Source organism: Balaenoptera borealis (genome assembly GCF_965194805.1).
Source record: "Balaenoptera borealis genome assembly, chromosome: 8".
NCBI lineage: Eukaryota > Metazoa > Chordata > Mammalia > Artiodactyla > Balaenopteridae > Balaenoptera > Balaenoptera borealis.
The window spans coordinates 113452674-113475607 of NC_138865.1; the positions used below are offsets into that span (position 1 = coordinate 113452674).

Sequence of the window (22934 nt, forward strand, 5' to 3'; positions counted from 1 at the left end):
CCAGGGCTCTGACTGACCACATCACTGCGGTATAGCAGAGAACTTGCTTTGCTTTTCAGCAGACATCTGTGGTGGTGTTCAGTAGTACCGATGGCTGGAATTGGTTATTTTGTTTTTTCAGTAGGTAAATTCCGTTTTGGGTGAAGCTTAAAAAGTGCAGAGGAACTATTGGGAGGGTTTAGTTAACAGTGACTGTTGTCATGTGTTCTGAGCTTCTAAGGTGGTCTTATTTTCAGTTTCCTCATTTTGTTTATGACGATGTTTTATTCTTGCTCATTGAAAATATGCACCAAGAATACATAAAAGAATACAAGTCTCATTAGCCAGCATTGAAAACCTGGCACAGTGATTAGATCAGTGTCTGATGTCCCAGGGGTGGGAGGGATGCCATGCCTAGTCCAGAAGAAGCCCAAAGGCAGGGTTTCTTGACCTTGGCACTACTGACATTTTGGGCCAGATGATCAGAAAATAGTGTGTAGTCGGGCAGCATCCCTGGCCTCTTCCTACTAGACGCCAATAGCACCAACCCCCGAGTCGTGACAACCAGAACTGTGTCCAGACATTGCCAGATGTCCCCAGGCGGAGGAGGTGGGCAGGCAAAATCAGCCCCCGTCGCGAACAGTGCGGTGCATTTTGCGTCAGCCCATGCCGGGCCCCGTGTGAGAAGGGGAAGCCTGTTAAAATGCTCTACATCACTTTCCCAACTGTTTGAAAGCTTATAAACATTTTAAAAGTGAAAGAACGGGGGAATCTTTTTTGACAAAGATTTGAGTCTTACCTGCGGCCTGACTTCAGAGCACTGTTGGAATGTATAACTTGCCATAAAATAGAATCATTAGGTATGGCTTTGTGCCATAAAACTCCTGAGGAAGCTAATAAAAATGTTCCTGATTTGAGAAGCCCAAGTGTCTTTTGATGAATTAGATATGAAGCAGTGAGGCGTGAATCAGGGAAGGGGCTTGGTGCGTGCCATCTCTGGGAGGACTGGCTCCGGAGTGGCTCTCTGGGGGCGAGGGGTTGCCTGGGGTGTGGCCCAGGTCTTCTCGCTGTTCCCTCTTGCGGATCTGTGTCTTTAACATTCTGCTTGTACCTTCGGGGTCACCGTGAATGCTTGGCTAGTGGGCGACAGATGGCCTTTGATAGTCTGGTTTTCTGAAAGTCTTGGTAAGTCTGACAGGAGCAGAATCTATCCGTATCATTTTCTCCTAACATCTAGCTCAGGGCAGAAGAGCGCAGTGTCAAATGGGTAAGATTAATAAGCACATTTCATGATGAGGCTGTACCAGGCATTACCATGAAAGGTGAGCAGGGCAAGAGGCTCCAGAGGGTCAGCCCGGCAATTACCCAGCCCCTGCGCGCCGAGGCGGAGTGTCCGAGCTCCCTCCGAAAGCCCTTTCAGGGAGGGAGGCGGGAGTCCTCTCTTTGGACTGACCGCTGGACTCTTCCCAGATAAGCATCTGCTTCCTCAGAGGTCTGACCCTGAGTTCAAGGGGAATGAGGGAAGGCACGGGGTGGGCAGGCAGGGAGGCACTCCCCATTCCTTTTATCCGGAGGAGTTTCATGTGAGGTCAACATCCAAACCGAAGTGCGAGGCGTCGGGTGGTGGCCGCGCCGCAGAGACGCTGAGACGGAAGTGCGGGGGCTGAGGAAGCTCTCTGCGGACCGTGGCCAGGCCTCTCTCTCTCGGTCGCGTCTGCCGGAGGATTAATCCCTCCCTGTGCACAGGGCACGTTAAGTACCGTGACACGCAGCCCCAAGAGCCGGGCGCTAGATGGGCTGCTGACCCTCGATGGTACAACCACTTTAAAATGAGCAGAGGCCCTGTTGCTGCTTGAAGTAAAAGATGCCAAGTATTTGTTTATAAAAATTTAATTTTGTAACTTCTCTGCAGGTCAGGGGAAGCTTCCTAGGCCAGGCAGCTGGGGATTATTTGCTAAACTTCTCAATTTATTGTCCCTATTTCTGCAGTCCCCTCTGAAATAGCCTGCACTTCCTGCCCCTCAGCCACGCTCTCAGATCTGGGAGTGACTGGGGTTCCCTGCCCTCAGAGGGCTGGTGGGTCTCATGTGTCCACGGTCCCTGGTAGGATGACTCTGTGTTGTAGATGCGTGGTAGCACGTGCTGGTTTATCATATGCGATGGGCAGTTTTCAATGAATCGTGATGCCGTGGGAGCACTTCATGCTAAAACTCCTCTGCACAAAATTAACCTTTGATTACCAGGTCCCTCTGGGATGTTGCAGTGTCTAAGGGCATCAAGCTGGACATCACCGATGACCACTGTTGGGTGTATTTCTGTGTATTTCCAATGAAATACATCATACTTTTTACCTGCATTCTCTTGCCTTTCTCAGTGAGTGTTTACAACTCACAGACTAAAGCCACAACACTGTATTTGTGAGATGACTCTTTCTTTCCAAAAAGGAAATAGTTTCCTTTGATAATACACTTCTTGGTGACATAATTTCATATGATGATATACTTTTTTGGCAAAAACAAAAAGTCAACAATACAGAGAAAGAATAATCAAACACTCCAGAGTGTTTTAATTTTAAGTTGTTTATTTGTCCAACCTATATTTTTGGATACCTACTATGTGCTGTCTATCTAGGAGCTGGGGGTATAGTGGTGAATGAAAACACATTCCTGCCTTCTTCATGAAGCTTAAAGTCTAGATAGAGAGAAAGACAATTAAATGATCATACAAGTAAATGTAAGATAAAATTGTGATAAGTGCTTTGAAGGGAAGTCCTAAAAGACTGTTCCATCTTTCAGATCTAGCTTTCCAGATCTCCCCATTTCTCTTGCTAAGTCCCGGATTGTGACAGCATGACCCTCTCCAGCTTAACTTCTAGAAGTTGCTCCCTTTTTTCCATACCCTGAGGCCTGCCCAGTGTCTCTCCTCCAGCTTTTCCTGAGCATTTCCCAGGGCACCGGCTCAAGTGTGCTTGGGGTCCTTCGGCTCTGGCCTTCTCCCCTGCCACCACACTGCACCATTTTTGTTGGTGACGTCTGTGAGGTCGCCCTTGTCTGGGTGCATCTCCCCCGCTAACCTGGCGAGGCTGCTCCCCTCTTCCTGGCCTGAGTGGGGAGATGGACACTGCTTTCCCTTCCACTCCCTTGTTCTGTGACCTTCCGTGGTTTCCCACAGAACAGCTGAGACCAGAATTACTTTTCCTGAGATTTTTCTGGAGCTCTGAGGATGATGGGAACAGGAGAGTGAGGCTCAGAGAATATTGCTGCTGAGGCCCAGGTCCGTCCTCCGACCCCTCCCTGCCCGGCCTCTGCCTTGCTGTTGGCTACCTTCATTCTACCTAACGGCGTTTACAACTGCCGTGTGTAGGGGCCCCGCCAAATTGAGTCTTGGCCTCAGAGAGCCTAGGAGACTTTTTTTTTCTTTTTCTTCACTGAAATCTAAGACCTCCTTCGTTCCCTTCCTGAGAAACCCCGCCTGACACCCGGGAGTCTTTCGGCACAGTGACTCTGAAGTGACAGATTATCCCCTAGTTCAAGGACTGTTTCCAGATGTCCAGGTGGGGGATTCTCAAGCTTTCGTGGGCCTCATTCCTCTGCGGGACCCCACGCCCCGGGTTCCTGCTGCAGTAGGTCTGGGGTGGGGCTGAGAGTTTGCATTCTAACCAGTTGCCAGGTGATGTTGATGCTGATGGTTCAGAGGCCACACTTTGAGAACTACTGCTCTAAGTTAGGTCATTCTTAAATAATCTGTACACGTGGTCACCACAAGTCTATCTCAGGAAGTGCTGTGCTAGCTTTTCCTGTTATTTTTTGGCCTCTCCTGATTTAAAGTTTAGAAAGTCTCAGGGGATGTGTGTGTACGTTTGTGAGTTTTTTAAAAAAAACATATTTTAAAAATACAAATGGGATGGTACTATTTATACTGTCATAACTTAAAAAAATATATTGTGGGCATAGCTCTATATCAGTCTCTAGAGATAGGTCACATCCTCTTAATAATGCATTTGTTTTTTTTTTTAAGGAATTCCTTTATTTTCATTTTTTATTTATTTATTTATTTATTTTTGGCTGTGTTGGGTCTTCGTTTCTGTGCAAGGGCTTTCTCTAGTTGCAGCAAGCGGGGGCCACTCTTCATCGCGGTGCGCGGGCCTTTCACTATCGCGGCCTCTCTTGTTGCGGAGCACAAGCTCCAGACGCGCAGGCTCAGTAGTTGTGGCTCACGGGCCTAGTTGCTCTGCGGCATGTGGGATCTTCCCAGACCAGGGCTCGAACCCGTGTCCCCTGCATTGGCAGGCAGATTCTCAACCACTGCGCCACCAGGGAAACCCCGATAGTGCATATTTTATTGTCTGGCTGTACCAAAATTTGGCTAATAATCCCATATTGAAGGACATTGAGTTTGTTTCCATTTTATGTTTTTAACGTGATAAACAACATCCTTGTGTATGTATTTTGGTGTGGTCACCCTGTTAGTGCCATAGAATAATTTCATAGGTTGGAATTACGGGGTCAGAGTGTTCACATTTTAAACTTGCTAAGTATTGCCAATGCCTTCTAGAAATGTTGTGACATTTTGTCAGTTTCTATTCTCACTCAAGCAGGTGTTGAGTAAAGTGAAATTTGGGGGCTGAAGGATGAATTGACCAAGTTGCCCCCCTCCCCCACCCCAGGCTCTGCGCCCAGCTTCCTGTCACTGGCCCTCCTCTGGGCCAGGCGGACCTCTGGGGCGAGGGCCTGGATGGTGTGTCGTTTCAGGGGTAGCCGTGGATCTTCTCCCCAAGAGCTTCCTCCTCTTGGGTAAACAGAGAAAGGACAGACATGCAACTCCTTTCACTCGGCGCACGTGCTCTCAGTGTGTCTTCCTGTCTCACTTCCTTCTACTCACTTCTCCTCCAGCCTCATTGAACCTCGTTCTTTCTCATATTCGGAATAAGGAGCAACTTTGTACCATCAAACCCTTGAACCCACTTTTTCCATATTTTCAAAATTCCCGTCCTCCCCCCCTTTTGGGATAAAATTTTCTGAATCTTTTAGAACCCACTTTGAAAACTCCTTGGTAAAGCTTTTTCTGATGTTATGCGTTCATTTATTGCTTCACGCAGTGGCTTCACAGATGTTTGTTGACCACCTACTATTGTGCAAGGCCCTGGGAATTGCAGTATCTTGGGAGGGGTTCCATCAGGTGAAAGGCGAGAGATGAGGAAGGGTGGGTAGATGAGGCTGGATCACCCCAGAATGTTGTAAGCTACACGAAGGCATTGGCCATGCCGAGGGTGGTAGGAGTCACGAAAGGACTTTAAGAAAAAGGTTCTTAGATTTGTGTTTTTAAAAGTTTCCTTGGTGTGTACAGGAAGGGAAATAATTGGAGGGCGTAGGTACTGAGGCAAAGGGCTGAGTTTGGAGGCTCTGTATTGGTGTCGAGTGAGAGGGTGGAAGCCTAACCCATTAACAGTGGATCGACCTGAGGGACATGGAAACATGGGGCATGGGGACCCGAATACATATTCTTTCACAGAAAAGAAATGGGTTGAATGTTGAGAGATGGGTGCAGAGGTGAGGAAAGGGAAGGACCAGAGTGACACGAGGGTGTCTTGCCGGGCAGCTGGGTGGATGTTGATGCTTTCTGTTGAGATAGGAACATAGACAACCAGGTAGGTTGAGGGTGGAGGAGGACCGTTGGTTCGGTTTTGGACACACTGCGTTTGAGGTGCTTGTGTGACCTCTGGGTGGGGATGTTGAGCGGCCCTGTGTCTGAAGGTCTGGGGAGATGCCTGAGTGTTACCATCACGTGGCAGAGACCGTGGTGTCATGGAGATGGTCCTGTCGTATCAGACTCCTCGTCAGAGTCCCCTGGAGCATCGATGATGAGGGATGGTTGGGAAGGAGGCACTCAGAAGAGGGCTGGGGCTGAGCATCCGGAGAGGTGGATGGAAAATTAGTAAGAAACTGGAGGAAAATGTATTTCTAGAAGAAGAGGTGGTCAGTAATAGTCAGAGTTCACTACGGGGTAAGTAAAATGAGGCTGAAAGCTTACTCTTGGGTTCAGTAACAAGAAGGTGCTTGTGAACTTGGTGGTAGGCTGAGAAGCAAGATTGGAGTGGATTTGAAAGGCCCGCCTGAAGTGGGAGGTGAGAGTGCAGATGGCCTTTAAAGGAGGGAAGGTGGCAGCTGGAGGATGATATGGGATCAGGGGTCTTTTTTCCTTTGTTAAAGGTAGGCAGGTGTTGAATGTTTAGTTGCTGATGGGAAGGAACCAGCAGTGAGGAGGGTTGACGATATAGGAGAGAGAGGCGCTGTCTGATGAAGCAAGGCCCCTGAAGGGGCAGAGGACTTGGTGTCCAGAGCCTGGTCAGAGAAAAGCCCAGGAAGTTGTGTTTGTGTTGCTCTTGTTCCTTGCCGGCGCTGCGTGCTGGAAAGCCAGCCTTGGTCGTGGCCTCTGACCAGCAAGTGGGCCTCCGAGGGCCATGCACGGACCAGGCATCCCCTAAGTCTCCACTTCCCATTTCTTCTGTGCTTCTTCTCCCCCCACCTCGTTTCTCTCAACACTCCTGTTTATTTCTTTTTTTTTTTAATAAAGTTTATTCATTTATTTATTTATTTATGGTTGTGTTGGGTCTTCGTTTCTGTGCGAGGGCTTTCTCTAGTTGCGGCAAGGGGGGGCCACTCCTCATCGCGGTGCGCGGGCCTCTCACCATCGCGGCCTCTCTTGTTGCGGAGCACAGGCTCCAGACGCGCAGGCTCAGTAGCTGTGGCTCATGGGCCTAGTCGCTCCGCGGCATGTGGGATCTTCCCAGACCAGGGCTCGAACCCGTGTCCCCTGCATTGGCAGGCAGATTCTCAACCACTGCGCCACCAGGGAAGCCCTCCTGTTTATTTCTGAAACTAATTAGACAGCCAAACATTTCTTAAAAACTGCTGGTCCTGTATAGTTTATATATTTGGGATTTCCTAAATAATTGCAAGTTTCAAATGCTTGAACTGCCAAATGAGGGGGGCTTTGGGGGTGCTAGGAGTGATCAGCTCCCCTCTGGGCCTGTGGGCTGTGTCTAGGGGCATAGAGAAGGATAAGTTTAAAATTCTAAACCCACAAATGAGGTCCCGCCTACCAAAGTGGAGAAAGAAAAAAATAATCCACTAAATGCTGAAGCTGATTCAAACAAGTTGGTATTTTTGTATAGAACTCAAGAAATTTTTTAAAATGAATGAAAAGTATGTGAAGATGGGAATGATATCTTATTAAAAATATATGGTAGACATCAAATGGGAGTTGTAGGACATAACCATATGTCCCGTCTGATCACAGCTGTCACATGAGTCTCCAGAAAGCTGAAGCTGTGTGGGAGGCCCGAGCCGGGCAGGAAGACCACCCTGCTCCTGTGGCCGGAGGACGGGAGAGCCGCCCCTCCTGAAGCTCTGGTTCCATGAAGCAGATGCAGGAGCAGGTGTGGCAGCCTCTTCCCGCTACCCCTGGCTCCCTCCCCGTGTGGCTTCGCTGTCCAGGGCCTGCTCCCAAGGGCGGAAATGACCGCAGACCGAGTCCCAGCTCACCCGCTGGTTTATTTTCAGAACCAGAGCTAGTTTTGATAAAAGGCACCAGGTGTTCCTCTCTTTTGTTTTGTGAGAAAATACATGAAACTGAGATTTACTGAAAACACAGAAAGTAGTTTTATGACCAGCCCTTGGGCCTTTGTTTCCTGTGGCCTGGATTAGCAAGCTTCGGTAACAGCATTGTCCCTGCACCTTCCCCTGTGACCTGCAGAGCCCTGGCCTCGGGCAGTGGAGCCACGCTGGGCAGGACGCACATGGACCACTTACACATGCACATGCCTGGCTTCCCGGAGGGGTGCATGAGGCAAACGTTGCTGCTGTCAGGATGACTCTGAGGTCATGGCTTTAAATTGCCTCCTTCTAAGTGTCTCTCCCCCACCAACTATGAATTTTGGTTTTGACCCAAAGACTTTACTCTCCCTAATGACTTGTTCCATGGTTGGTTCATTTGGAAAGGGGAGAGGACTTGGGGAGCACTGTAGTATTCTGGCACTCCCTCCTGTTCGCTGCAACCTCCCATTCACTATGTAGAAAGGCTCCTGACAAAAAACCTCAAGTAGTGGATTAATGGAAAAGAGGAGGGACTTGCTTTAATCTTCCATTTTTTTCAGTTAAACTTTTTATTTTCGGATAATCATAGATTCACATGCAGTTGTAAGACATAATATAGGGGGATCTTGTTTGTACCTGTTTCCCCCCAATGGTAATATCTTAAAAACTCTAGTACAGCATCACAACCAGGATATTGACACGGATACAGTCAAGATACAGAACATTTCACTTTTAAAATGTACCTGGGATTTTATTTTTGTTCGGGTGTGGTGAGGCCTACAGATCAGGAGAAAACTGCCATCGAAAAGAGAGTTTGTTTTCACGGTCCAAGAGGAGGGGGCCTTCCACACTATGCAGGGCCACATGGGGAAGCACCAGGGTTGGTCAGCAGGCAGAGGGAGCAAGGGGAAAGTGTGGGCAAGAGCCTTTATTGTGGTTTCTGTGGGAAAGGCAAAGCAAGGAAGGGTAAGCAGATTTTGGATTGTCGTAATAATTTCAGTGTGCTCTGGGCTATAAGGGTGGCCTCTAGTTGTCAGATACCTGGCCTTGGGGTGATTTAGGGCAGGAGGATAGTGTTTCAGACTGACGGAGCCTGAGAAAGGGGGCTGGTGGGCATATGGCCTCAGGATTGGTTGGTTTGCATACTGAAAGTGTACAAATTGTGTTCTGTCTCTAGGAATTAACTAACCTTCTCCTTAACCACTGACAACCACTGATTTGTTCTCCATTTCTATAATTTTGTCTTCAGGAGTATTATATGAATGGAATCATATAGCATGTAATCTTTTGGAATTGGTTTTTTCATTTTCAAAAACTCAGCATAATTCTCTGGAGATTCATCTAGAGAATCTATTGCATGTATCAATAGTTTGTTCCCTTTTATTGCTGAATAGTATTAATTGATACTACTGCACCACAATTTGTTTAACCATTTACCCATTGAAGGACATCTTGGTTGTTTCCAGTTCGGAGCTATCGTGATTAAAGCTGCTATAAATACTCGTTTACAGGTTTTGTGTTAACATAAGTTTTCATTCCTCCAGGATAAATGCCTAGGAGTGCAATTGCTGGTCATATGGTAGTTGCATATTTAGTTTTTTAAGAAAATGCTGAACTACTATCCTGTGTGGCTGGTAACATTTTACATTTCCACCAGTTACTCCACATCTTTTCTAGCATCTGTTATTGTCAACACTTTTTTGTTTTAGCCACGCGGATAGGGTTTTAGTAATAACTCGTTTGGCTTTAATTATATTCCTTTAGTGGCTAATGATGTTGAACATCTTTTCATGTGCTTATTTGCCATCTTTATTTCTTCGGTGAAATGTTGCTTCATGTCTTACTCATTTTCTAATTGGATTGTTGAGTTTTAAGAGTTCTTTGTATATTATAGATATGAGTCTTGTTAGTTAAGTGGTTTGGAAACATTTTCTTCTAGTCTGTACTTGTCTTTTTACCTTAGCAGGATCTTTACACAGCAGAAGTTTTAAATTTTGATGAAGTCCAATTTGTCAGTTTTTCTATTTATCAATCATGTTTTTGGTGTCAAGTCCAAGAACTCTTAGCCTAGCCCAAGAACTCTTAGCCTAGCCCTAGATCCTGGAGATTTTCTCATTTTTTTTCCTAGGAGTTTTATAGTTTTACATTTCACATTTAACTCTGTGATACATCTTGACTTAATTTTTGTACAAGGTATGGATTTAGGTCAGAGTTATTTTTTTCCCCCTATGCATGAACAGCTGCTCCAGTACCATTTGTTGAAAGTTGAATTGCTTTTGAACCTTTGTAAAAAATCAGTTGGGCATATATGTGTGACTCTCTATTCAGTTTTTTTCTGTGTGTCTAGCCCTCTGCTAGTACCACACAGTATTGATTGTTGTAGCTTTACAGTAAGTTTTGAAATTGGATTAAATGATTCCTCCAACTTTATTCTTCATTTTTTTTTAAACATCTTTATTGAAGTATAATTGCTTTACAATGGTGTGTTAGTTTCTGCTTTATAACAAAGTGAATCAGTTATACATATACATATGTTCCCATATCTCTTCCCTCTTGCATCTCCCTCCCTCCCACCCTCCCCATCCCACCCCTCTAGGTGGTCACAAAGCACCGAGCTGATCTCCCTGTGCTATGCGGCTGCTTCCCACTAGCTATCTATTTTACATTTGGTAGTGTATATATGTCCATGACACTCTCTCACCCTGTCATATCTCACCCCTCCCCCTCCCCATATCCTCAAGTCCATTCTCTAGTAGGTCTGTGTCTTTATTCCCGTCTTGCCACTAGGTTCTTCATGGCCTTTTTTTTTTTCTTAGATTCCATATATATGTGTTAGCATACTGTATTTGTTTTTCTCTTTCTGACTTACTTCACTCTGTATGACAGACTCTAACTCCATCCACCTCATTACAAATACCTCCATTTCATTTCTTTTTATGGCTGAGTAATATTCCATTGTATATGTGTGCCACATCTTCTTTAGCCATTCATCCGATGATGGACACTTAGGTTGCTTCCATGTCCTGGTTATTGTAAATAGAGCTGCAATGAACATTTTGGTACATGACTCTTTTTGAACTATGGTTTTCTCAGGGTATATGCCCAGTAGTGGGATTGCTGGGTCGTATGGTAGTTCTATTTTTAGTTTTTTAAGGAACCTCCATACTGTTCTCCATAGCGGCTGTATCAATTTACATTCCCACCAACAGTGCAAGAGTGTTCCCTTTCCTCCACACCCTCTCCAGCATTTATTGTTTCTAGATTTTTTGATGATGGCCATTCTGACCAGTATGAGATGATATCTCATTGTAGTTTTGATTTGCATTTCTCTAATGATTAATGATGTTGAGCATTCTTTCATGTGTCTGTTGGCAATCTGTATATCTTCTTTGGGGAAATGTCTATTTAGGTCTTCTGCCCATTTTTGGATTGGGTTGTTCGTTTTTTTGTTATTGAGCTGCATGAGCTGCTTGTAAATCTTGGAGATTAATCCTTTGTCAGTTGCTTCATTTGCAAATATTTTCTCCCATTCTGAGAGTTGTCTTTTGGTCTTATCGTTTCCTTTGCTGTGCAAAAGCTTTTAAGTTTCATTAGGTCCCATTTGTTTATTTGTGTTTTTATTTACATTTCTCTAGGAGCTGGGTTAAAAAGAATCTTGCTGTGATTTATGTCATAGAGTGTTCTGCCTATGTTTTCCTCTAAGAGTTTGATAGTGTCTGGCCTTACACTTAGGTCTTTAATCCATTTTGAGTTTATTTTTGTGTATGGTGTCAGGGAGTGTTCTAATTTCATACTTTTACATGTATCTGTCCAATTTTCCCAGCACCACTTATTGAAGAGGCTGTCTTTTCTCCACTGTATATGCTTGCCTCCTTTATCAAAGATAAGGTGACCATATGTGCGTGGGTTTATCTCTGGGCTTTCTATCCTGTTCCATTGATCTATATTTCTGTTTTTGTGCCAGTACCAAACTGTCTTGATTACTGTAGCTTTGTAATAAAGTCTGAAGTCAGGGAGCCTGATTCCTCCAGCTCCATTTTTCGTTCTCAAGATTGCTTTGGCTATTCAGGGTCTTTTGTGTTTCCATACAAATTGTGAAATTTTTTGTTCTAGTTCTGTGAAAAATGCCAGTGGTAGTTTGATAGGGATTGCACTGAATCTGTAGATTGCTTTAGGTAGTAGAGTCATTTTCACAGTGTTGATTCTTCCAATCCAAGAACATGGTATATCTCTCCATCTATTTGTATCATCTTTAATTTCTTTCATCAGTGTTTTATAATTTTCTGCATACAGGTCTTTTGTCTCATTAGGTAGGTTTATTCCTAGATATTTTATTCTTTTTGTTGCAATGGTAAACGGGAGTGTTTTCTTAATTTCACTTTCAGATTTTTCATCATTAGTGTATAGAAATGCAAGAGATTTCTGTGCATTAATTTTGTATCCTGCTACTTTACCAAATTCATTGATTAGCTCTAGTAGTTTTCTGGTAGCATCTTTTGGATTCTCTATGTATAGTATCATGTCATCTGCAAACAGTGACAGCTTTACTTCTTCTTTTCCGATTTGGATTCCTTTTATTTCTTTTTCTTCTCTGATTGCTGTGGCTAACACTTCCAAAACTATGTTGAATAATAGTGGTGAAAGTGGGCAACATTGTCTTGTTCCTGATCTTAGTGGAAATGGTTTCAGTTTTTCACCAATGAGGACAGTGTTGGCTGTGGGTTTGTCATATATGGCCTTTATTATGTTGAGGAAAGTTCCCTCTATGCCTACTTTCTGCAGGACTTTTATCATAAATGGGTGTTGAATTTTGTCGAAAGATTTCTCTGCATCGATTGAGATGATCATATGGTTTATCTCCTTCAATTTGTTAATATGGTGTATCACGTTGATTGATTTGTGTATATTGAAGAATCCTTGCATTCCTGGGATAAACCCCACTTGATCATGGTGTATGATCCTTTTAATGTGCTGTTGGATTCTGTTTGCTAGTATTTTGTTGAGGATTTTTGCATCTATGTTCATCAGTGATATTGGCCTGTAGTTTTCTTTTTTTGTGACATCTTTGTCTGGTTTTGGTATCAGGGTGATGGTGGCCTCGTAGAATGAGTTTGGGAGTGTTCCTCCCTCTGCAATATTTTGGAAGATTTTGAGAAGGATAGGTGTTAGCTATTCTCTAAATGTTTGATAGAATTCGCCTGTGAAGCCATCTGGTCCTGGGCTTTTGTTTGTTGGAAGATTTTTAATCACAGTTTCAATTTCAGTGCTTGTGATTGCTCTGTTCATATTTTCTATTTCTTCCTGGTTCAGTCTCGGCAGGTTGTGCATTTCTAAGAATCTGTCCATTTCTTCCAGGTTGTCCATTTTATTGGCATAAAGTTGCTTGTAGTAATCTCTCCTGATCGTTTGTATTTCTGCAGTGTCAGTGGTTACTTCTCCTTTTTCATTTCTAATTCTATTGATTTGAGTCTTCTCCCTTTTTCTCTTGATGAGTCTGGCTAATGGTTTATCAATTTTGTTTATCTTCTCAAAGAACCAGCTTTTAGTTTCATTGATTTTTGCTATTGTTTCCTTCATTTCTTTTTCATTTATTTCAGATCTGATGTTTATGATTTCTTTCCTTCTGCTAGCTTTGGGGTTTTTTTGTTCTTCTTTCTCTAATTGCTTCAGGTGCAAGGTTAGGTTGTTTATTCGAGATGTTTCCTGTTTCTTGAGGTAGGCTTGTATTGCTATAAACTTCCCTCTTAGCACTGCTTTTGCTGCATCCCATAGGTTTTGGGTCATCGTGTCTCCATTGTCATTTGTTTCTAGGTATTTTTTGATTTCCCCTTTGATTTCTTCAGTGATCACTTCGTTATTAAGTAGTGTATTGTGTAGCCTCCATGTGTTTGTATTTTTTGCAGATCTTTTCCTGTAATTGATATCTAGTCTCATAGCGTTGTGGTCAGAAAAGATACTTGATACGATTTCAATTTTCTTAAATTTACCAAGGCTTGATTTGTGACCCAAGATATGATCTATCCTGGAGAATGTTCCATGAGCACTTGAGAAAAATGTGTATTCTGTTGTTTTTGGGTGGAATGTCCTATAAATATCAATTAAGTCCATCTTGTTTAATGTATCATTTAAAGCTTGTGTTTCCTTATTTATTTTCATTTTGGATGATCTGTCCATTGGTGAAAGTGGGGTGTTAAAGTCCCCTACTATGATTGTGTTGCTGTCGCTTTCCCCTTTTATGGCTGTTAGTATTTGCCTTATGTATTGAGGTGCTCCTATGTTGGGTGCATAAATACTTACAATTGTTATACCTTCCTCTTGGATCGATCCCTTGATCATTATATAGTGTCCTTCTTTGTCTCTTGTAATAGTCTTTATTTTAAAGTCTATTTTGTCTGATATGAGAATTGCTACTCCAGCTTTCTTTTGATTTCCATTTGCATGGAATATCTTTTTCCATCCCCTCACTTTCAGTCTGTATGTGTCCCTAGGTCTGAAGTGGGTCTCTTGTAGACAGCATATATATGGGTCTTGTTTTTGTATCCATTCAGCCAGTCTGTGTCTTTTGGTGGGAGCATTTAATCCATTTACATTTAAGGTAATTATCAATATGTATGTTCCTATTCCCATTTTCTTAAATGTTTTGGGGTTTTTTTTTATAATTTTTATTTTTATTTTTATTTATTATTTATGGCTGTGTTGGGTCTTCGTTTCTGTGCGAGGGCTCTCCCTAGTTGTGGCAAGCAGGGACCACTCTTCATCGCGGTGCGCGGCCCTCTCACTATTGTGGCCTCTCTTGTTGCGGAGCACAGGCTCCAGACACGCAGGCTCAGTAATTGCAGCTCACGGGCCTAGTTGCTCTGCGGCATGTGGGATCTTCCCAGACCAGGGCACAAACCCATGTCCCCTGCATTGGCAGGCAGATTCTCAACCACTGTGCCACCAGGGAAGCCCCAATGTTTTGGGTTTGTATTGTAGGTGTTTTCCTTCTCTTGTGTTTCTTGCCTAGAGAAGTTCCTTTAGCATTTGTTGTAAAGCTGGTTTGGTGGTGCTGAACTCTCTCAGCTTTTGCTTGTCTGTAAAGGTTTTAATTTCTCCATCAAATCTGAATGAGATCCTTGCTGGGTAGAGTAATCTTGGTTGTAGGTTTTTCTCCTTCATCACTTTAAGTATATCCTGCCACTCCCTTCTGGCTTGCAGAGTTTCTGCTGAAAGATCAGATGTTAACCTTATGGGGATTCCCTTGTGTGTTATTTGTTGTTTTTCCCTTGCTGCTTTTAATATGTTTTCTTTATATTTAATTTTTGATAGTTTGATTAATATGTGTCTTGGCGTGTTTCTCCTTGGATTTACCCTGTATGGGACTCTCTGTGCTTCCAGGACTTGATTAACTATTTCCTTTCCCATATTAGGGAAGTTTTCAACTATAATCTCTTCAAATATTTTCTCAGTCCCTTTCTTTTTCTCTTCTTCTTCTGGGACCCCTATAATTCGAATGTTGGTGTGTTTAATGTTGTCCCAGAGGTCTCTGAGACTGTCCTCAGTTCTTTTCATTCTTTTTTCTTTATCCTGCTCTGCAGTAGTTATTTCCACCTCTTGGGCTGGTGAGTGCTGGTTGGCAAGGCACCGATCCTCTGTGCGGGAATCTCTCTGCTTTGCCCTCCGCACCCCTGTGGCTGTGCTCTCCTCTGTGGCTCCGAAGCTTCCCCCCTCCGCCACTCACAGTCTCCACCCGCGAAGGGGCTTCCTAGTGCGTGGAAACCTTTCCTCCTTCATGGCTCCCTCCCACTGGTGCAGGTCCCGTCCCTATTCTTTTGTCTCTGTTATTTCTTTTTTCTTTTGCCCTACCCAAGTACGTGGGGAGTTTCTTGCCTTTTGGGAGGTCTGACGTTTTCTGCCAGCGTTCAGTGGGTGTTCTGTAGGAGCAGTTCCACGTGTAGATGTATTTCTAATGTATCTGTGGGAAGGAAGGTGATCTCCTTGTCTTACTCTTCTGCCATCTTCTTCGACCCCGCCCCATTCTTCATTTAAGAAATTGTTTTAGCTATTCAAGTTCCTTTGTCTTTCCATGTAAATTTTAGAGTAATCTTCTTGGAATTTAGATGGGAATTAATGTTTAAAAGGCACTGTGGGACTTCCCTGGTGGCGCAGTGGTTAAAAATCCACCTGCCAGTGCAGGGGAGACGGGTTTGAGCCCTAGTCCGGGAAGATCCCACATGCTGTGGAGCAACTAAGCCCGTGTGCTACAACTACTGAGCCTGCACTCTAGAGCCCAAGAGCCACAACTACTGAGCCCGCATGCCACAACTACTGGAGCCCACGCACCTAGAGCCCGTGCTCCGCAGCAAGAGAAGCCACCATGATGAGAAGCCCACACACCACAACAAAGAGTAGCCCCTGCTTGCCACAACTAGAGAAAGCCCGCACGCAGCAACGAAGACCCAATGCAGCCATAAATAAATAAATAAATAAATGGACTGTGGACCAACATGGGGGTGGTTCCCTTTACCAACAACAGGCAGTTCTCAGACACCAGCTGTAGGTGTCCTACAGTTCAACAGTTCTGACACTGTCTACCTGGAGATAGCGTCAGAGTCCATAGGTTAAGGGCTCAGTCCCACAAGACTGCCCCCTCCCAACTTCAGACACTGATCACCAGCCCAGGTTGTCACCTGTGTGTCTGACCAACTGGCTGTAGTTCGGGGGTTCCAATGACCCCCTCCTTAGGTTCAGTTAATTTGCTAGAGTGGCTCACAGAAGTCAGAGAACATTTTACTTACTAGGTCTTTGGTTTATTATGAGAGGATATAACTCAGGAACAGCCAGATAGAAGAGATTTATAGAGCAAGGTATATGGAAAGGGTGAGGAGCTTCCATGCTGTCTCTCCCAGCATGCCAGTCTCCCCAGATCTCATGTGTTCATCAGCCTGGAAGCTCTCCGAACCTCATCCTTTGGGGTTTTTATGGATGCTTCATTACATGGGTATGATTGATTAAATTATTGGCCATTGGTAATTGAGTCAACCTCCAGCCCCTCTCCCCTCCCTGGAAATCAAGGGGTAGGACTAAAAGTTCCAACCCTTTATTCACGGTTGGTTCTCCTGGCAACCAGTCCCCATTCTTAGGTGCTTTCCAAAAGTCATCTCATTAACGTAAACCCAGTTGTGGTGGAAAGGGGCTTGTTATGAATAACAAGACACCCATTTCACTTTTATGGCTCTGAAGTGATTTCAGGAACTGAGGACAAGAGACCAAATATGACAAAAGATGCTCCCATTGCTCTTATCATTCAGGAGATTACAAGGGTTTTGGGAGCTGTGAGCCAGGAACTGTGGGTAAAGACCAAATATGTATTCCTTATTATAAATCATATTATCACAATGTTAAAATTGTACATCAATTTGAGGAGAATTCCCATGTTTATTAACATTGTGTCTTCCAATTCATGAGCATAGTATGTCTCTCCATTTATTTAGTACTTCTTTGATTACTTTCAGCAGCATTTTGTAGGTTTCAGCAGACAAGCTTTATACGTGTTTTGGTTGCTTTAAGCCTGAATGCTTTATTTTTTATTTTGAGCAATTGTAAATGGAATTGTATTTTTAATTTTGATGTCCGTGTGTCTATTATTATTATATGTAGAAATAAGACTGATTTTTTTATGTTTATCTTTGCTGATCTCACTTCTGTATGTTTATCTTTGCTGAATTTTGAGACCTTGCTGAACTCACTTATTGGTGTATATTCCTTGGGATTTTCTATGTAGACTGTCATGTCATACTTTCTTCCTTTCAGGCCTGTATGCCTTTTATTTCCCTTTCTTGCCTTATTGTAATGGCTAGAACTTCTAGCACTGTGTTGCGTAAGAGTGGTGAGAGTAGACATCCTTGCCTTATTCCTGATCATAGAGGGAAAACATTCAGCCTTTCACCATTCAGTATAACATTAGCTGTAGATATCTTTATAGATGCTCTTTATCAAGTTGAGAAAGTTCCTTTCTGTTTCTGTTTTTCTAAGAATTTTTATTATGAATGGGTATTGAATTTTATCAAATGCCTTTTCTGCATTGATTGATATATTATGTGATTTTTTTTTTCTTTAGCCTGTTAACGTGGTGAATTACATTGATTTTTGAATAATGAACCAGCCTTGCATGCCTTGAATGAGTTCTATTTGGTCATGGTGTATAATTATTTTCTATATATCGCTGAATTTTCTTTGCTAATATATTTTTAAGAATTTTTGAGTCTGTATGCATGAGGGATGTTGATCTGTAGTTTTCCTTTTTTTGTACCATTTTAATCTGGTTTGGTAATATTAGATTCATAAAATGAATTGAAAATTGTTCCCTCTTCCATTTTCTGGAAGAGACTATGTAGAGTTGGTGTTAATAAAACGTAAGCTAGGATTTAAACGTTAAGTAGAATTCTCTAGTGAGATCGTCTGGACCTGGAGATTTATTTTTTGAAAGTTTTAAAATGATGAATTCAATTTTCTTAGTAGTTATAGGGCTATTCAAATAATCTGTTTCGTTGGGTAAGTTGTGATAGTTTGTGGTTTTCAAGGAATTGATCCATTTCAACTAAGTTGTCAAATTTATGTGTGTAGAATTGTTCGTAGCATTCCTTTATTATCCTTGTGATGTCTGTAAAGTCTATAATAATACTCTGTTTCTGATATTGATAATTTGTGTCTTCTCTCTTTTTTCTTTATCAGTCTTCCTAAAAGTTTGTCAATTTTATTAACATTTTAAGAAACTTTTTTTCATTGATTTTTCTGTATTATTGTGTTTTCAATTTCATTGATTTCTACTTTTATCTTTATTATTTCTTTCTTTCTGCCTGCTTTGAGTTTATTTTTCTCTTTTTCTAGATTCTTGAGGTAGGAGCTTAGATTATTGATTTGAGAGTCTTCCGCATTTCTAATATATGCATTTAGTGCTATAAATTTCCCTCTCAGCACTGCTTTAGCTATGTCCCACAAATTTTCATATGTTTTATATTTCTTTTTGTTTTCATTCTGTCCAGTGTATTTTTAAATTTCTCTTTAGAATTCTTTGACCCACGGATTATTTAGAATTGTGTTGTTTAGTTTCCAGACATTTAGAGATTTCACTTTAATCTTTCTGTTACTGATTTCTAGTTTGATTCCATTGTGATTGGAGTACACACTCTATATGATTTCAGTTCTTTTAAATTTGTTGAGGTTTGTTTCATAGCCCATGAAATGGTCTATTTTGGCATGTATTCATGGTTACTTGAAAAGACTGTGTATTCTGCTATTAATGAGTGGAATTTTCTTTAAATATCAATTAGACCCTTTTGGTTGATAGTGTTGTTGTGTTCCTCTGTATCCTTGCAGATTTTCTGTTCACTTATTCTATTAATTTTTGAGAAAGGGAAGTCCCAACTGTAATTTTGGAATTGTCCTTTTTCCTTTCAGTTCTAATAGCTTTTGCTTCACATATATTTTTCAGCACTCTTGTTTGGTGCATACACATGTAAGGTTGCTATGTCTTTTTGGTATATTGACCATTTTATCATTATATAATGTCCCTTTCTGTCTGGTAATTTTCTTAGCTCTGAAGTCTATTTTGTCTCATATCAATATAGCTACTCCTGCTTCCTTTTAATAAATGTTTTCATGAAATATCTTTTTCCATACTTTTACTTTCAACCTGCCTATAGAATTATATTTGAAATAAGTCTTTTGTAGACAGCACATAGTTAGATCATGTTTTTAAATCTACTCTGCCAGTCTCTGTCTTTTAGTTGGTATATTTAGACCATTTGTATTTAATGTAATTATTGATATGTTAGGGCTTAAAGCTGCCATTTTATTTTTTATTTTCTAGGGTTTTTTTCTCCTGCCTTCCTGTGAGTTACCTGAACATTTGTTAGAATTCCATTTTTAGCTTATCTAAGTGTTTTTGAGTGTATTTCTTTGTATGGCTTTTTTAGAGGTTGCTCTAGGTATTACATTGTGTGTGTGTGTGTGTGTGTGTGTGTGTGTGATAACAATCTCCTGGTAACATCATTTTACTAGTTCACGTAAAGTGTAGAACCCTTACTCTCTTTTATATCCTTTTACCCTCCCTCATTTATAAATATAATTGTCTTAAGTATTTCCTCTACATATATACAGAACCATATCAGAAAGTGTTGTAATTTTTGCTTCTACCATCAAACATAATTTAAAAAATTCAAGAGGAGAGGAAAGTCTATTTTATTTACTTATATTTTTGCTTGCCGTTTTTTTTCTTCCCAGTGTTTCACAGTTCCTTCTTTTATCGTTTCTTTTCTGTTTAGAGAACTTCCTTTAAGCCTTTATTTTAGAGTACATCTGCTGGTGACACATTCTCTTAGTTTTTCTTTATCTGAGAATGTCTTTATTTCTTGTTCATTCCTGAAGGATAATTCACTGGACATAGAGGATTCTGGGTTGACAGTTCTTTTAGCACTTGAAAAATGGTGTGCCATTTCCTTCTGGCCACTATGATTTCTAATGAGAAATCTGCAGCCATTCTAGTTGTTCTTCCCCTATAAGTAAAGTGTCATTTCTTTCTCAAATCTTTAAAATTTTTTCTTTGTCCTAGTTTTTCAGAAGTTTGACAATGATGTGTCTTGGTGTGGATTTATTTGGATTTATTCTGTTTGCAGTTTGCTTACCTTCTTGACTTTGTGGATTTATGCCTGTTGCTAAATTTAGGAAATTTTTAGCCATTATTTCAAGTACTTTTTCAGCCTTACCCTCTTTCTCCTCTCCTGGAACTCTGATGACAGGAATGTTAGATCTTTTGTTACAGTCCCACAGGTCCCTGAGGCTCTCTTTATTTTCTGTTCAGTCTATTTTCTCTCTGTTGTTCATACTGGGTAATTTCTATTCTGTCTCCCAGTTCACTGATTCTTTCTTCCCTGTCTTCCATTCTGCTGTTGAGCCCATCCATTTGGTTGATTTCAGTTGTTGTATTTTTCAGTTCTAAAATTTCAGTTTGGTTCTTCTTTTATCTTCTGTTTAGTTGCGAGCCTTTCTATTTCTTTGCTGAGACTTTCTGTTTTTTCATTTGCTTCAAGCATGTTTGTAATTGATCATGAAGCATTTTCATGATGGCTGCTTTAAAATTTTTTTCAGATAATTCTAACATCTGTCGCCCTGACTTTGGCATATTGATTTTTTATTTTTATTCAGTTTGAGATCTTTCTGCTTCTTGGTGATTTTCTTTGATGAGTGAGTTTTGATTGAAAACTGGAAATTGGGGGTATTATGCTACATGAGTCTGGATTTTATTTAAACTTTCTATTTTAGCTAGCTTCTTTTGATACTGCTCTGATTCCTGCCAGCTATGAGTAGTAGTCCAGTTTCCCCACTTGGTGACACCTAAGGAGGTGGGGCTCCTTTTTATTGCTGGATGGAGGTGGGAGCTCTAACTCCCTACTAGGTCTCACTTAAACCTTCCTGGTAGGAGTGCCTCATTACAGCTCCCCTTGTGGCCTCCACTGGCATCACAGGGTTGGGGAGGTGGCCTTGGTAGATATTATGGTGAAAATCCTGACTCCCCACCAGGCCTCTTCACCATCACCCCACCACAGGGAGGGGTGCCTCATTACTCCCTGGTGGGGATGAAAGTCCTGGCTCCCTACTTGGCCTTCCCTGGCACCATCTTGAGGTGTTGATGTCTTGTTACAGCCCAGTGAGGGTGGAAGTCTGGCCTCCCTACCCTGGTTTTGCTGGCATGGGTCAGGGGGTGGGCACCATATTTTATGTGGTGTTTGGCTGGAGTAGATTTGTTACTGCCTAGAAGTTTCTGTCTTGCTAAGATTTTCCTTTGGCTAGAGAAAGCAGGCTTTTGGGGGGGCTTGTTTTGGTCTGTCTGTTGCTGTTTCTGGGTTGCTGGCTTCTCTAGCTCCAAGTCAGGGATATGTCAGGCAGAAAGAAACCCAGGAACTCACTACTATGTTGTTCCTTGGGTCCCAAGGTCCTTAGCTGCTTACCTTCTTCTCTCACCTTTCAGAGTCCACTTATGTTTGTTTCATATAATGTCCAGTGTTTTCAGTTGTACTTAGGAGGAATAGGGAAACGTATATCTACTCCATATTCCTGGAAGCGGAAATCCTGGCTCACTTTAATTTTATGTTAATTCAGGGTTAACTAGAGAATCTGTTTGTTTCCAAGCCTGTCAGAAATCTTTCCAAAACATTTATGTTCCAGCCTTATTACGTATGTAGGCAGGAAATACGGTACTGCATGCTTGTAAAATACGAGCTAGTTATTCCTTAATGCCTGTGAGACTTGAAATGCTCAGGGCCACCTTTCTCAATTTTTGTGGTCCACGTTTACAGTATTAACAGGCTGTTTGTGTGAGGATGATGTGTATCAGGAAGAGGAGATGTGACTGAAGTTGAGAACTGTGGGTGGTGAGCTATATTATTGAAAAATCAAGATCGCTAAAAGGGAGAGTCCGTGAGATGTCTCCAGAAAAGGGACGTGAGGCTAGGAGGAAGTATCTGCTTTGGTTCTTGAATAGGCGGACATCCAGGGGATCTAGCAACCAGTTCCGTTAATTAACTAGCTATTTGTAAAGTATTGTTTTGTCTTAATAACAAGTAACTATTGTTAACAGTTTGGTCTATATCCTTCCAGTCCTTTTTCTATGAATTTGCAAATGTCTAATATATAGAGAGAGGCTGTGTAGTTGTGGTCAAAAGCATAGACCCTTTAACCCTCCAACCTGGGTTCAGATCTTGGCTCCGCCACTTATTGCTGTGTGACCTTTGTCAGGGTACTCTACCTCTTAGTGCCTCAGTTCCCTCATCTCTAAAGTGGGGATTAATAACAGAACTTTCCTCAGAGAATTGTGGTGAGGATTAAATGAGCTAATAATGTTCATAAAGTGCCTAAAACAGTGACTGGCATTAACTTGAGCTATGTAGCTGTTAGTATGTTATTGTTATTATTATTTGTACAAATGCTATACATAATATTCTTTGACTTTCCTCTTTTCCTTAACAATATATATAGGAAATCTGTCCATGTCATGTCTGGACAAATATATCAACCTCATTCTTTCTAATGGCTGTTTTTCCACTGTATAGTAAGTAACTTGTTAACCACTGCTCTGCTAATGAAAACTTTTTATTTTTGCCTTTGCAAAGCAGTACTGTGATAAGTATCCCTGTACATACATCTCTGGGTGTGTGCTGATGGATCAAAAGATATGTCCATTTAAAATTTTAGTAGTTACCACCAGTAGCTTTTCAAAAATGCTTTACCAGTTTATATATACTCCCAGTAAATGGTATACAAAATTTTCTATTTACCCTCATCCTTACCATCATTCTTTATTATCAGTCTTCTTATTTTTAT

The 22934-nt window shown here is 41.9% G+C and overlaps 1 protein-coding gene across 5 annotated transcripts in view; it reads left to right on the forward strand.

Moving 5' to 3' along the window:
• The window catches only part of MVB12B (multivesicular body subunit 12B), a 213123-nt gene that overhangs the window by 14649 nt on the left and 175540 nt on the right, over nucleotides 1-22934 (forward strand). The window lies entirely within an intron of this gene.